The following is a 12,870-nucleotide window of genomic DNA, read 5'->3' as shown; positions in this document are numbered from 1 at the left end:
CATATTTCTTCAATGACGTTTGAGAAATTCTTTGCTAGAATGGTATTTTATTTGCAAAAGCTTAACAGCTGGATACTTGGGTTTATGCACCTTGGTGGTTGACTGTTTCTCTCTTCCTTAATTATAAGTTACTGAAAACGTGATGTGTGATGCATTAAAAATGCAACCAGAACAATCTCCTGGGACGGGACTGACCATTTATTTTCACCTCTGTAGAAGGCTGAGCTCACTTCATCACTAAAGAAGTATTTTCCCTTTCCCTTCCAACACCATTTTCACAATGAGGGTTGGGCAGGTAAAAGAGGTAAAAAGCCAGCAGCTGTGGATTACTTACAGATCACTGTAAAAAGAATCAGCATCAGAGCAACAGTATCAGCTTAATGCCACACGGAACTAAAATACTGTTTTTTTCTGAAAGACATATGTCTTGCACTGTTCAGCACTGAAATTCATTAAGTGCTTTCTGAGGCCACTTAAATGATCTCTTTGTTTTTAAATAGAAGGTGCAGTCAAAACTCAAACACTTTACACCCAGCATCTGCCTGATCTGTTATGATCACCTTCTCGCAGCTTTCCTTCTTGAGAGGAGGGAGAACGTGCCACGCGAGTTATTCTCCCAATGCTCAACTTTTCTACACTAAACCTCTTAGAAACCCACAGCTAACGGAAGACATGCAGTTTCTGCTTTTAACCTGATTTCGTCTATAAGCAAAAATGTTCTCTGCCAGAGACAGCGATATTTAGAAGTGAAATGTGTGAAAGCAGGACTTCTCTCCAGACAGGTAATTATTAAACAGGAGTAATGAGTTCCAGGAACGATTTCAGTAAGAGACTGCATCCTATTTCGAGACAAACTCTCCTGATGGCTCGCAACTGCTTCTTCCCCTTCCGCACCACACAGATGTTTACAGGAATATTAGTTTCTGTTCTCCTTCTTTAACCATTTAAGTCAAGTGACATGCAACAAACAGCCAAACAAATTACCACATTAATTCTTCCAAGTGCTATATAGGTTTGGTCACATTTCTCAGTGTACTTGAAATAAATAATCCAGAAACACTAAAACATATGCATTCATCTTTAGCAAAAGAATTCTTCCCATTTTTCTGGAGACATATCTTCCCATTATCAAATTCAAGAGTTTTTGTGATCACTCATGTCCACTTAAAATATCGCTTGCAAATCTTAGCATATTATTTTCTAATTCAGTATTTTCAAATGCAACTATCAAAATCTGAACACCATCATATCCAAAAGATGTCACACACACTTGTTAAATACGTTACTCATATGTGCTGTGGGCAGACCAATACAGCTAGTCACTGTTTGTATCATGTTGGCCTGTTCGCAGGAAGAGAGAGCAAACCACAAATGCTATTACCGTTACTCTTCTTTATTTGGTTTAGGGCTATTTAGACAGACTGTCAAGTTCATATTTTTAATATTTTTATCCATTTGTATATATTCTTTTGCACATTTTCCTCCTGCTCAGACTTCACTCCCTACCTGCATTATCTTTTTACTCGCCTGTCATTAAGCCCCTGCTGAGCAGTAATGATTTATACTTCAAAATTCACTCTTCTTGTCCCAAAAGAGCATTTACCCCTTTTTCCCATCCACGGGATGTGCATCCTGTTTATCCCATCCACCACCTGTAACCCAGCCACACACCTCACACATCACGGAGCCCCAGGGGTGCCGGACAGCCACCACCCCACCACTCTTGGGGCCGGTGCCCCCACGCCGGGTGCTCAGCTGGAAACCCCATGCTCTTCCCTGTCTCCCTCCTGGAATCCCTGTACATTCACATGCAGGAATAAAAATGCAAGCCATTTTGGTTCTGAGGTTCAGGCCGGTTCATAAGAGCTATTCTAAAATTAACAAAATATTAGTCTTCAAGTCTTCTCCTGCAGCGAGGCGTCAAGCACTACCACTACCGTTGAGCAAGACAGCTGACTGTGGGAAATGCAACTCCCCAGCTTTGCCTTGAGCAAGTTTATACATGTGCTTGGCACAATGCAAAACAGAGTTTATCTTTTAATATAGTAATGTGCTGCACTGTCACCGGTAAAATTAACAGTGCTCTCAGTGCTAACAATAATACAGGTGGCATTATAGAAACCTTATGCCAATGTTCAAATACAGGAGGAAAAAAAAAAAGTTCGCTCTTGAAAAGTCAAAATAAAGCTTTAAAGAAAGTCTTGGTCAATTATTTTAAACCAATCCCACATTAAATAAAATGTATCAGCACATATGATCACTATTAAGCTAATCTGTGTTTGAGTCCTGTAACCTTTACTGAATCAGTTTAAGAAATATATGCATCTTTGATGTCTTTTACGTAACAGGAGTCATCCTAAACACAGCTGACTATCAAATGCTGCAGGTGACACAGCCTACATTTAAAGCACCTGTTTTTTAAGCTTACGATATAAAAACACCTGTTCACTTCTTTATCAAGATAGTTTCTATGATTATAATAAGTTTTTGTTATTTTTACCCTCCAGTTTTGTTTAGCATTATCTATCGCATTAGAAGAAGAAATAATTACAGAGAGAAAAGAGGAAGGGCACATTCTCATCTGTTTATTTTTATATATTTTTTTACCCTAAGACTACTAGGGGAGAAAAAAAAAAAAAAAAACACAACAGTCCAATTTAGTTATTTAAAAAACATCCATCCTGCATGGTTTGGCATTTGACAGCATCTTATATTGTGTGCATGCATGATACAGAAAAATCTTAAAGCCACTGACAGATCTCCCTCATCAGATAACTCAGAACTGCAGGCCAGTCAAACAGGAGGTCAGTTTTCACCCCAGCCTAAAACATGCAGTCACTACTTGTTTCTTCTTCCTTCCTGCTCAACAAAACTTATAGCTGTGTATGTGTACATGTATATACACACATACATGTATTAATATATATACATAATATATACATTAATATATATACACACACAGAACACATGCATTTAACACACAAAAAACTGTCTGTCTTGCCTTGTAGTCTATCCCTGGCCATACAAACGCTGATAAAATAACAAGAGAGCCCTTCTCAACCACAAGTTTGGGAAGACAAATACCCCAGACAGCAGAAGTCACAGATCTGCCCAATCACAGCTCTGAATGAGAACTTTTGCTCTCCGAGACGTCCACTCCAGTTGCCCGTACAACAATAATTACTCAGATGCCATTAGATCAGATTTAAACCACAAAATACTCCCAGCTCAGAAAGCCTGTGTCATACGGCTTCTTAATGTGTCACTTTCTAGCGTGTTCAGCCAGGCCCACGAGCAGCGCTTCAGGCTGGACTATTAAAGGTTTCCAGCACTCACTCAGGGATACCCCACCTTTCCTCCCTACGGATCTTTATAGGCTAGATCTGCACGCTTTGTTAAGTAAAGCTTTGTAACATCTCTGAACATTTATCGTGCCATGACTCAGTTAAATTCTGATCAGCCAAGGAGCTCTCAGGCACCACAGGCAGGTGCCCCTACACGAAACGCAGAGCAGTACAGTCTCCAGACTCCAGAAAGACAATGCAGAAGGGGACAACTTCTACTTCAGCTCTCCTAACACCAGCACACTGCCAAAGCCAGAAATTCCCCCGTTTTTTCAACACCTTCAACACGCATCAAACATTTCAGCTTGATTCTCCTTTAAATTAAAACGTTGTGGATCGGAATCCACAACAAGACATAAGAAAGGAACAAAACCGATGCAGCAGAGGCACGGTGCTGCCCCTCATTTTGCCCACGCTCTCTTTTTGCCCTGCGTCTCCTCAGGCTTCCCTTTGCTCCCAGTTAATTACCGAGCGGCACTCGCACAGCACCAGCCGCCTCCACCACCTTCCGCAGAGAGACGGCGCGGGGGGGGGGGGGAAGAAATCACCTTTAAAGGGCTTCGGGGACAGGAAAACACGCCTGGAAAAGTAACCTTTAGTCTAGAAGGGAAACAGCGACGTCCCCGCGGGGCCGGCGCGGCGGAGGCGGCGGCGATGAGCCGGCATCTTCAGCGGCACCCGCGGCCGCCCCGACCGGCGGCGAGGGGGAAAGGGGGCGGGGGGCGCCCGCAGGTGGGGCTGGGGCTGGGGCTAGGCGGGGAGGCAGGACCGAGAGGGAAGGGAAGGAGGCAGGAGCCGGCCTCGGCGCTGCCCCAGGCGGAGCCCCGCCGACCCCGGCCTCGACACTGGAGATCTCCCTCCAGCCAGCGCTCGGGCTGTAAAAGCCGCGGCCTCCCCTCGCTCACACAAACACACACGGCTCCCCCAAAACTTCCAGCTCGCCCCGTAAGGGGGGCTCTCCCCCGGAAGCCGTCCCCGCCGCGGCCACCCGTCGCGGGGCTCACCCCGGCATTGTTCGCTCCCCGCCGCCGCCCGGCAGCGCCGGCACGGACAGACACACGGACACCGCTCCCCCCCCACCCTTGCACACGCAGCGCCGCCCGCCCCGCGGCGGCTCCTCCCGAGCGCTGCCCGCCGGCCTCCCCCCTGCCTCCGCCGCACGGCCGCGGCGCCCGGCCTCCCCCAGCGCCGAGCCTGGCTCCGCGGGGACCCTGACCCGGGCAGGCACCGGGTCGAGCCGAGCCGCCCCGCTCCCCCCCGTCCACCCGCACGTACGCGGCGAGCCGAGCCTGGCGAGGCGCCGCTCCCCTGCGCGGTTCGGGGCTCTGCTGCAATGCCTGCGAGGCTGACTTTCAAAGCCTAACCCGCAACCGCGATCCTCCCCGCCTTCCACCTCGCGCGGCGCAGCCCGGCTCCTCCTCCTCCCCCTCCCTCCCGCGCCATTCATCTCTTCAGCCAAGTTTCTTAACCCTTCTCTCACCCCGCCCGCGGGCCGGCACGGAGGGAGGCCGGTAGGGATGGAGGCAGGGGAGGCAGCGCCCCGGCCCGGCCCGGCCCGGCCCGCCGAGGCTCGCGAAGAACGGCATAACGGGGAAGGGGCTTCCCGTGGTTACCGCTTCTTTCCGGCTCAGCGCTGGCATTTTCCGCCTTTCCTCCCAAAAGCACCAGCTGGAAACTTTTTTCTTTTTTTCTTTCTTCTCCTTACCAACAAGCCCCCCGGAGCCTCCGGCGGCCCGCCCGGCACCCGCGGCGCCGGCTCCCGGGCGAGCCGGAGGCGGAGCGGGCCCGGTCTCCCCCCCCCTCCCCGAGCCTTCACCGGCCTCCCCTGGGGCCTCCCCCCGCGGCCCTGCCCTCGCGGCCTGCGGCGCCCCGAGCCCGGCCTCGCCTGCCCCGGCCGGGGGGGCTCGGCTGGGGGTCGGGATGTGCCGCGGGGGAGGCAGCAGCTGCCCGCACCCCAAAAAAAAATGCGGATCTGGGGAGCCGGGGCTGGTGGCCCCGTGTCAGTAAACAAGGAACGGGCGGCCTGGGACAGAACCTCCGAGGAGAGGCGGCCTCCATCTTGGTGGGTGGCATCCACGGCGGCCTGGAGGCAGCCTCTGCTGAGGGGGCTGTACTGGGGGCTGCTTTGCCGTCAGGCTCCGTGACCGCCGAGGAGTGGGAGAGCCCCGAGCCACTCAGCCAACTTGTCTGCTGAGACTAGACTGCAAAAAAAGTGCGTGACCCTAGCCACATCATCCATGTGCCTCTGCAGTGCCCGTGTTTAAAACAAGTCTCGATGCTTCGCGTGTTGTTTGACATAGGCTTTAGGAGACAGATCATGATACTTTGCTTCTCTTAGAAGTTAAAGCCTGGAAAAGGACAAGCAAATTTGTTTATGAATCGGTTATGAACTGTGCGATAATATCTGTGTCAACATATGCCAGTATTTTAGTTCTAAAAGTCATGTAAAATAATTACAAGTGGTACATTCAAACATCTTTTCAGGAAAAAAAATACCGTTAAAGAACGTATGAATTTCCACTTTAAAGAAAGCAAAAGGGAGTCACGCTTGTGAAAAGCCAAGTGCTTTAGCTTACAGATACCATGACTGAAAGTAGATATAGGAATGTGAAGCAAAACCTCTTTTGCTTTGGAATGCACTGATTGTGTACAGGCTTACAGCAAAGCGAGTAATGCACTACTTGACCTATTTTTTGTAAGCCAATGAAAGATTTAGGTTAACTTCATCATCATGTGTTTTTAACCACTTTTTTCCAGAAAAGCAGCAGCATTTTCTAAAGCTACTGCGTGTCACATTATATATACATGACAGTCTCTTTTTCTTTGAGGGAATGTCTCACAACACAGCCTGATCGTGCTTCCAGTAAAACACTGATTTTTGCTCTTCATTTGCATAGTAGTGTCATTAGCAAATTCTCATAAAGAAATGATCTTTAATTTTTTATTTCTCAAAAAATCTTTATCTCAAAAATGTTTCAGTGTTAAGCAGCTGAATTGTCTAGGGGAAAGGAAATTTTCTCATTACTGCAGCAATTTAGCTGCTATTTCAATCAAGAATGTCTGTAGTAGAGACCTCTTTCATTCTTAACCTTAGGGAACTTATTGTGTAGACGAGAGACCTACAAAACGAGGAATCCTGAACAAGCAACGGAAAAAATGCTCATGTGAAATACTTGTTAAAACGCGTTTTTTTTAGATAAAATATAGTTGGCTGAGGAAACAAGTTCTGTATGATAAAATCAGATGAGATTGTATCAAACAATGCTATATATCGATTTAGCAGATTATTTCCAACCCTTAATATTCATATCACACTGAATTTTGCCCATTACAGTTACCTAAAGTATGAGAATCAAAACAAGTTAGGAAATAAATGCTCTGTACAAGTGAAGAACATACTGCAGCACACAATGAAATCAGTCTCTCAAGAAGTATCAAAGTGCCGATGTGTATTTGTTGGCTTTTTCTCTGCAGTCTTCAACCAAACTTAAATGCACGCTCACTCTCCAAGCATAAAAGATGCACGTCTACCAATGCACCTACCTATCTATGGGCACTACCTGGGGGTAGTGCCTGTAACTTCACTTCACTATAGACATCGCAGAAGGAGACATTCTTTCAATTCTTCAAGGGGAATTCTTCATTATAAGATCATCTGTAAATTGAAGGCCAATTATGACAGGAAAACATATTGGTTTTGGATTGGTCTTGGAAGAATTTTATATTTATAGGGGTTATGTTAGAAATCAATCCTAGAATTGCAAGCATGTAGATCTCGCACCATGTTTTGTTAGTCATAAATTCACATTTGGTAATAACAGTGAACTAATTATTTTTATATTCATAAATATATATAATAATATACATGTGCACTCACACTTTACAATTGCTAACCATCAATCTCAAGACAGAAAGCCATGTTTTTGATCTACGAGAAATTCTGGCAAAATCTAAATGCAATTGTAACTATTACCTTCGTGCAGTTCAAAAAATTAATCTTTGTGACTGTTTTAAAAATGGTTAAATAAAAATGTTGACTTACCCCCAACTTTTCCTCTGGTTGCTTTGGTGGCTACAATAATGCATTTAAAATGATGAACAAAGCTACAGTTCCAGTAATGAAACATTGTCTTTATCTTATCTTGCTAAAAATAAAACATAGGTCTGTGCCATGCAGTAACAAGAAATATATTATTTTCAAAAAGAAAATAAAAATGCCATTACATGATTTCCAAATATGTTTATGCTAATGCTAATTATATCATCTTTAAATTGCATAAAGTGTTTTGAAGAGCTTGGGTGAACTACAGTTGCTTTTATTTTGGTTTTATTTTCTCAGCCTCTCAAAAAACTAACGGCTCTGAAACTACCTTTTTCAATCAAAATAATTAAGGCCTTGCTTTATGACATTCAATCATCATGTGAAAGGCTTGGGACATGGTTGAAAAGCTAGCTAGCTTTACTGAAATTCATTTACAGCCAAAGTCTTACTCTAAAATACTATGTCAGCCTTACATAGACCAATAATGAAATTCCATCCTTGACTCAGCCTAGTTCAATTCATGTAATATGTCAGATTAGCCACTATTTGGAAGGTACCTTCACAGAGGATTAGATCACCTAATATTCCAGAGTTTATGTAGGCACACAAAATAATAATAATAATAAAAAGGCACACAAAATCATCACTATTCACTAATTGACTTCAAAGGAGGTTTGCCTAAATAAGCGTTAGTTGTAACTTCCTCCTCTGTCTGAATAGTGTTCAGGCATGAATCAGAAGTAGGAAAAGTCTCCCTTTCTTCAGTGGTATTGTCTAGGAGAAACTGAAATGAGTGGGAACCGTACTGTGGGAACTGTATCAGAGGAAAAACCGGTACAGAGTGATGGCTTCTATAGGGCGTAGTATATAGCACATATCCCATTTTGTTCATGACAGCAGCAAGTATGCTGTCAGGGGAGGTAGAGTTTAGTTACATGTAAAAGAAAAAGTAATGTACTCTTCATAAAAATGAAAGACATCAAAAGTGTGTATCCTTGTGTTAAAAAGTTACTTTATCTACATTTAAAATGGTAAATATATTAGTGTGCTTACGTAATTCATATAATTTCCTCCTGGAGTTGTTTTCTGCTCCTTTTTTTTTTTTTTTTTTTTTTTTTTTTTTTAATTGCACAGTTTAGTTATGTTTTTACAAGTACTTTGAAGCAGGTCATTTCACTTAGTTACCTTAGCACCTTAGTTACCCTTAGCACCTCAAGTTCTTTTTTTTTTTTTTTCTGTGTTTTTTAAAAGTAGACTTCAGATCATGACAATTTGATCTCAGAGTAATAAGCAAAGGACCAGATGCTAGAGTCTTTCCAATTACAAAACATTTAAAGACAGCTGTAACATATAAGCTCTCATGAAGGAGTCATATGCTTTCAGCATCTGGTTAGTTTCGGCCATGCCTCTAGCATACTGTATCTGTTCGGAGGCATGAACTAGAGTTAGGCTTACTTTCCCATATGCATTTCTCATGTACGTGTGTGTGCATTTTTTGACAGTACACAGGAACTAACACTTTGGGTCTTATATTTTCTGGCAGGAAATAAACACTACTTTCAGCCCCTGTAACACCTTTCATGGAAGAATCAAAGTGGTATACGCTAAGTTGATGTGACTACTTTACAGTAATTGTTAGCATTTTACCAGAATAAAAGACTTGTGTTTTTAGCCAGAAGAACACATCCTGTACTTGTGAATTTTCTGCAATTTCATCCCACTCGCACAATGAAAAACACTCTTGAGAATGTTCCTTTGATGAGTCACTCGTTACTGATAGCGTGAAGGCATGTCCAGAAAATGGGTAGCCTTGCCTAGAGTTACCACTTCCAAAATCACACAAGGAAGTACCAGGAGAGCAGGTGTAACAGTCAGTGTGAAAATAGTCTTACGACTTGTGGGTCAGTGACTTTGCAAAGATAACATTTGAGAAAGATATGTGTGTAGCTGAAACCATTCTGACCATGCAGGTTCTTTCAGACTTCATATTCCTGCTTCTCTCTCCTCTTTTCTTTGACAAACAACGTTCCTAATGTCAGCAATAAAGAACTGAATAATAACTGAAGTATCTTGCCTTCTCTGAGACTCAGTATTTAGAAGCTACAGTCAGAACAATATTGTTTCACCAGCACCATTTTTCTGGCCAGCTATCACTAAATCTGGATAACCCTTTGTCGTGGTTCTCATGATGACACAAACCATGTTGTTGAAACAGTATGTTCTAAGATAAAATGAACGGTACATACAAATTATACATACGGAGAACAGGCAGTCAGTACCATACTGCAAGGGAACAGAGTTCTAGAAATGACCATTAGGAAGCAGCTAAAAAAGGGAAACTAAAGTGTCCTGTGTGTTGCCCTTAAAAATAATACAGGTACTGACTTTTTTTTTTTTTTTTTAAACAGATGAACATTTTAATTACATCTTAAAATTCTTATATTCTTCAATACGAATGATCTTAAGTGCTCTGACTCAAGTAAATGAAACTGCTGTGATAAGTTAAACTGTGTATCTCGTGTATTTTTATCAATATATTTACCTGCCCATATATTAGCTTATGAACAAGAGGAGGTTTCATGGAAAAATAACAATATAAGATGCAAGTTATTTAATACACCGAGGCCATGGAAGCCACTAACTTGAAACATTTACTTGATTAACAGAGTTTTAATTTATATTTCTTTTTCTCCTTTTAGAAGAAAAACAATACTGTTTTATCTAATAACAAATAAAAGGAAAACTAGCAAGCCCGGATTTATTTTATCTGATTTCATTTACAACAGAGGAGAAGATGCTTTTCCTCTGTTCTAGTGGTATGGTGACTGCTTTCACTTTTACTCTGGAAAACAGGAGAAGGACTGTTGGCCTCTGGAGCCATCTTACACACCTTACACACAGCCTGGCCTCCAGCTGCCTTGCCACAGTGCCTGCCTCCCCCCGCTCCCAGCCCTGTATGGACATGCTGGACATTATCACAGTTCTGAAATAACATGGGGGACTTTAATTTAGCCAGCTCAGTTACATCCTTCACACCTCAGAAAAATGGACTTTTATTGATGAAATAATACAGTAGCAGTGCTTTAAGTGCCAAAGTAGCATCTTATCTTTTCCATTTGTCTGTAATGTTTTTTGTTTTAAGTTGCTAGTTGTTTTTTCTTTCTTCCTTTTTTTTCATGTGAGAGTGGGAGGGAGAAGTGAAGGAAAGAGAACTCAGAGGATTACTGGAATTCAAGACTACAGAAGGTCTTTATCATATGCTTGTGTCATAATGAAAAGGAAAAATATTGTTTTGGAAAAACCTACACTCAACCAGTTTCAGAAATCATGAAAACATAATGGAAAGCAAAAGCACATGGACTACAACCCACCATTTCACAGCGTCATTCGTAAAAGCCTCCCAAAAGGTTAAAAAGTTAAGAAATTCTGAAGAAAAAAAAACTGCTTTCTGTCATTAGGTATCTAAAAAGTGACTGTTTGGAAAATATGGTCCCAGTTCTTAAGGATTAAACATTCTCAAGAAAATTGCTGCTTACCTACCTAATGTCACAGATTTAGTCACAAGTGATTACTGGTACTGTTTACCTTCTGATGCCTAATGGGAAAATCTATTTAAATTGTGCATCCAAAAATTTAAGGAACTCAAATCACTGGGTCTTGTGCTTATACATAAGTTTCTTACATTTATTTTATGTATTTTATGGGATTAGTTTATCAGAATCAAATTAGTTGTGGTTTATAACTCATCCAACTACATATCTTTGCAGAGTTTTATTAACATACAAATATCTAGGTTTTATTAGGAGACATTAGCTTCACTAAATGTTAGATACATAAAAAATCCAGCTTTGATACTGTTGATCATCATACCGATATTTCACATGTGGTGTAAAGCTGGCAGATTTTAAAGAGTGATTCAACTCACCATGAAACAGATAGCAACAGATATGTTCACATGAGTTACAACCTTTCATAGAGGTGGGAAATTTCTCTTGCGACTTTTTATATATATTTTAAAGAACTCAAGATTACTCTTGCTTTGAAAATGAGGGAGTAAGAACATGGCATACTTCCATATATAAAAAGCAGATAGTACAAACCAATGCTATATGAATAATTTTGATTTTGATATGATTGCGTCTTTTATTTTTCTTGGGTAATGATGTAATTAAAAGTAAAAGCATACATGAAAACATCTGTGGAGAAGAGAATTCATTACAAATTTTGATGACTCAGCACAGAAAATCTCTGCGTTACATTCTTCATTTGAACAACATCCATTCTGCTGCATTACAATGGCCAACGTAACTTTTTTAATGGATAAACTTGTGTGGAAAAAAAAATAATTACAAAAAATTTACATTTTGTGAAAAATTTGAAAGGGTTGTTTCATGTTTATTTGGACTGAGAAGCAACATTCAAAGTCCTACAACATTATAATTATTGCCCACTGTGCAATTTCCCAGGTGGAAAGCCAGCATTTTAATACTGTTCTTGATAAAATACTACAAAAAGCCTGAACATGGAGGCCCTATTACAGAGGAAGGAGGAGTCTGTATGCCTAGGAATTCCTGTTCCTTGGTTCATCTCCAGCCTACCAGATGCATCCCTGAGGAATCAGATCATCGAGCAGCAAGAAAGAAAAATGTTTTCAAGTTGAATTTTATCTAACTTGATGCCGTGAATCATTTTTATTATTATTTTGTGTAAGCAGAATACTTCCATCACATACAATATATAAATGGATCCACATTTTTCTGACGAACACTATTTAAAATTACTCCCCTCTCTAAAATCCCTTCTTTAACGTATATGACATCTAAACCCTTGTTACATCAGTTCTTCAGCACTATTGCCAACTTTCTTAATAGAAGGGTAAGGACTCACACGACTCTTTACAAGTATCCTCTAAAATATGTTGCCTTCTATATTCCTCATAACTTTTACTGGTCAGTAGCACTATTTACCTAGCAGAAACATATAAAAATGTTAGTTGAAAAATATATGTGCAAAGATAAATGTGTGTGTGTGGTTTGTCAAGGGCAGATTTCAACTCTTGAAAATGCAAACACTTGACAAATATTTAGCATATACAGAATCACAGAATCATCTAGGTTGGAAGAAACCTCCAAGATCACCAAGTCCAACCTCTGACCTAACACTAACAGGTCCTCCACTAAACCATATCACTAAGCTCTAAATGTAAACGTCTTTTAAAGACCTCCAGGGATGGTGCCTGAACGACTTCCCTGGGCAGCCTATTCCAATGCCTAACAACCCTTTCAGTAAAGAAGTTCTTCCTAATAAAGTTGTTTGGTTGATATACAAAAAATTAATTAAATCCGTAAACATTTCTTCAGTTATCCAAAGTCACTTTATATGCTAGTTATTTGTAATTTGCTACTCTTGCTATCTGACTGATGTTGCTCATATGGGTGCTGTAAGAAAGCCAGTAAATGAGCAAGTAAATGATTTTAGTATATG

The 12,870-nt window shown here is 41.6% G+C and overlaps 1 protein-coding gene across 19 annotated transcripts in view; it reads right to left on the bottom strand.

Annotated features, from left to right (window-relative positions):
- The window catches only part of NRIP1 (nuclear receptor interacting protein 1), a 109,150-nt gene that overhangs the window by 71,727 nt on the left and 24,553 nt on the right, over nucleotides 1-12,870 (bottom strand). For 6 of the 19 annotated variants that reach the window (XM_040566220.1, XM_040566196.1, XM_040566207.1 and 3 more), the window contains exon 1: nucleotides 4,620-4,769. The exons of 2 other annotated variants lie outside the window; for them this stretch is intronic. The gene's annotated coding sequence lies outside the window, so the exon portion shown is untranslated. 11 more of the 19 variants (XM_040566176.1, XM_040566080.1, XM_040566209.1 and 8 more) reach the window with 8 other exon arrangements.

The sequence above is a fragment of the Cygnus olor genome, chromosome 1, assembly GCF_009769625.2.
Source record: "Cygnus olor isolate bCygOlo1 chromosome 1, bCygOlo1.pri.v2, whole genome shotgun sequence".
Classification (NCBI taxonomy): Eukaryota; Metazoa; Chordata; class Aves; order Anseriformes; family Anatidae; genus Cygnus; species Cygnus olor.
This window is presented reverse-complemented; position numbering and strand designations above follow the sequence as displayed.